Below are 2,852 nucleotides of genomic sequence, written 5' to 3' on the forward strand. Positions count from 1 at the left end.
TACTTTTCAACATTTTCTTCAATAATTGGGCTGAATTCTGATGTATCAACTTCCTGTGGAGTTGTTTCATGTTTAACATCTTCTGAGAGATGGCTGGTCTCCTCTGGAGAAGATGGAGTTTCAGTAGCAGGTCTTGCACCTTCTGGCAGTTCAAGTAGACATCGTGCTTTGGTGACACTTTTGGTCGACAAGGTAAACCGAAAAAACTCGCACGGAGAGTGGAGAAAGAAACCCTGACCATTCTTGGTACACATCAAGCTCGATATGCCACTAGAGGGACAAGCACACATAGATTAATTTAAAAGTGTACAACTAAAAGAAAATATTCATCTTCGTTTGTCTAATATTGTTAATAAATAATCAGATAAGTAAGAATGAAGAACCAACCTAATGCATGCATGTCAAACCTATTAATTACACTAAACCAGGTTTCTTTAGGCTATTATGACAAGCTTAAACTTACGTAATGTCTTCCTTCTTGGTACACGAGTGAACTAGCTGTCGACGAAGGTCAGGTATGGAGTAAACACCTAGATCACCTTGATTTGTCAAGCAGATCATGCAGTATTCCAAGTAGGATGAATCTAGAAGGAATTAACTGTAGTTACTAGTTTATTAGAAACAAGTCCTCTTCCCTATATACTACATGGTAGATACAATATGGAAAACAATAACTTGTTTCAGCTGAAATCTCTACTTTTTCAGCACTTGAAATGTATATTTAACTCTCAGACACCCAGGAAGTGTCAACTTTATGCACCTGTGATACAGTTTGTTTTATTCTTAACTACGAGACACCAGAGAGTGTCACTGTGATGCCCTTTTTGTACAATTTGTTTGAAAAGAACAGAAAATAGTGTTTAGATATAAACAATTACATGATACCATGTCAAAACTACACTTGTCTTCAAGTTACAAATTAGTACCATTTTGTTAAAAAACTATGACGAATTTCCTCCTAAGGGGCTACAAGTGCCATACGATGTTCAGAAAAAGAAAATTCAGAAACACTAACGACTTCAATCAGAACTTGCCAAAATCAAAATCACCGATTTTCAAATAATCCAGAACAGGGAAAGGAGAATTATTTGAAGTAAACTTTTAAACAAATCATTCGTGCATAAGGTTAATCCTACATGAACCTTTTCCCCTTGACTGAACTTGTTTTTATAAATGAATCAAAATTCAATATACTTTACTTCTATTTTATTTGTTTGTTTTTTTTGGATCAAACCAGAAGAAGGAAAAAAAGTTTTGTTTTGTTGAAATTTATACAAAGCTATTCAAGGACTAGAGGGAAGGCAGCTGGTCAACATCACCCAACTCAAACTCTTGGGATACTCTTTTCCCAACTAATAGTGGGATTGACTTTCACATTATAACAGCCCCACAGCTGAAAGGGCAAGCATGTTTGGTGATAACAAGTAGAGTTGCTTACCCTAGCTAAAGAAGTTATAACAGGATTAGCCACAGGTTATAAACTAGTGAAAATATTACTCAAAATTATTGTTTCAAATGTATCAGTTGTTTTAATAAACAGTATTTTACTGTAAACGTAAATTACTTTGCATGCCCGTAGTTTTCCTTATACTCAGTACTTACCATACGTTATTTTAAGTTTGTTGAATTTGATAAGTAAGCCTAAAAATCCACAGTTCTCAGTAATATATTAAGAATTTTATTATAAAGACTGTTAAGCAAGCATTAGGATTTATTCAATGCAACTTACCACTCTCCGAAGTAAACTTGGAAATTGCAACTTTTCTCACGTGCGATCCTTCATGAGCGGTCACCTTGAACTTTCTATACGGCTTTAGATTCGGAAGAGTAAAGACCTGTAGAAAATAACATCCATCTCAGCAAATTTATTACTAGCCAGCTTCATATCACCATTACACGTGTCAATGATATTCAAATATTTGTTCTGAAGCAAAAAGCCAGGGATAACATGACATCAACAACTATTTGTACACATATAGAAAATATAAGCTTAATGGAAATATTTCAAAGAAAAATTCCAAATTAGCCATATCAATTAAACTAATCCACACAATGAAACCCTTAGAAAGACATGAACTATGAACTATTCAAATAATGAAGCATTAGAACCCCAAGCAAAAATTGGACCACTCACAATACAAAGCACTGGAACCCTCAATAACAAGAGAATTATCTAAATTATAAAGCAACTTGTTCTCAATAACAAAAGCGTTATCGGATACTACTGTTGCATGTTTAAAAGTTATGTTGATAAGGTCCTGGGGTATCTTCAACTACTCCAGTAAAATAGTCACCATGAACATTTACTAATGTTGCATGTTTAAAATTATGTTGATAAGGTCCTGAGGTATCTTCAACTACTCCAGTAAAATAGTCACCATGAATATCTACAAATGTTGCATGTATGTAGTTTAATAATTCGATATGTTGTCTTTCCAGGGTATCTGTAATGTATAGTAAGGATCTAATGTGTTTCCCCAGAGATCTGATATCCTTAGTGTGACTGAAGTCTACTGAGTGTGCTGACCAGATTAGCATTGTATAAAGAGGATTTGTTCCCTGTAAGATGGGGTGCTGTTCTGCAGCATGAAAAGGTTGCTGTATCTAAGAGTGGTTAGTTCTATCGTCAGTACTACTTCCACCACTGTTGTGTAGATCGTGCTTTTGTATATAAAGGAATTCGGAACTGATCCCAGACTTTTTCAATAAGTAAATGCTTGTTATCTGTCTACAGAATGATGTGAATCATCTCTAAAAAGAGAATATTACTTCATGTTGTAGATGAACTGTTTTTTGGTTTGCTTTGAGTAGAATGCACATCATTAGACTTACAGGCCTAACTTTTTATAGTC

At 34.6% G+C, this 2,852-nt stretch overlaps 1 long non-coding RNA gene across 1 annotated transcript; it reads right to left on the reverse strand.

Annotated features, from left to right (window-relative positions):
• LOC106470592 lies at window positions 1-1,865 on the reverse strand. The gene is made up of 3 exons (XR_002613074.1): window positions 1,730-1,865; window positions 464-584; window positions 1-270 (listed from the first exon to the last, which is right to left on the reverse strand). It is a non-coding gene; the product is annotated as an uncharacterized LOC106470592 (long non-coding RNA).
• Between the last annotated feature and the right edge of the window lie 987 nt (window positions 1,866-2,852).

This window comes from Limulus polyphemus, unplaced genomic scaffold (genome assembly GCF_000517525.1).
Source record: "Limulus polyphemus unplaced genomic scaffold, Limulus_polyphemus-2.1.2 Scaffold4103, whole genome shotgun sequence".
Classification (NCBI taxonomy): domain Eukaryota; kingdom Metazoa; phylum Arthropoda; class Merostomata; order Xiphosura; family Limulidae; genus Limulus; species Limulus polyphemus.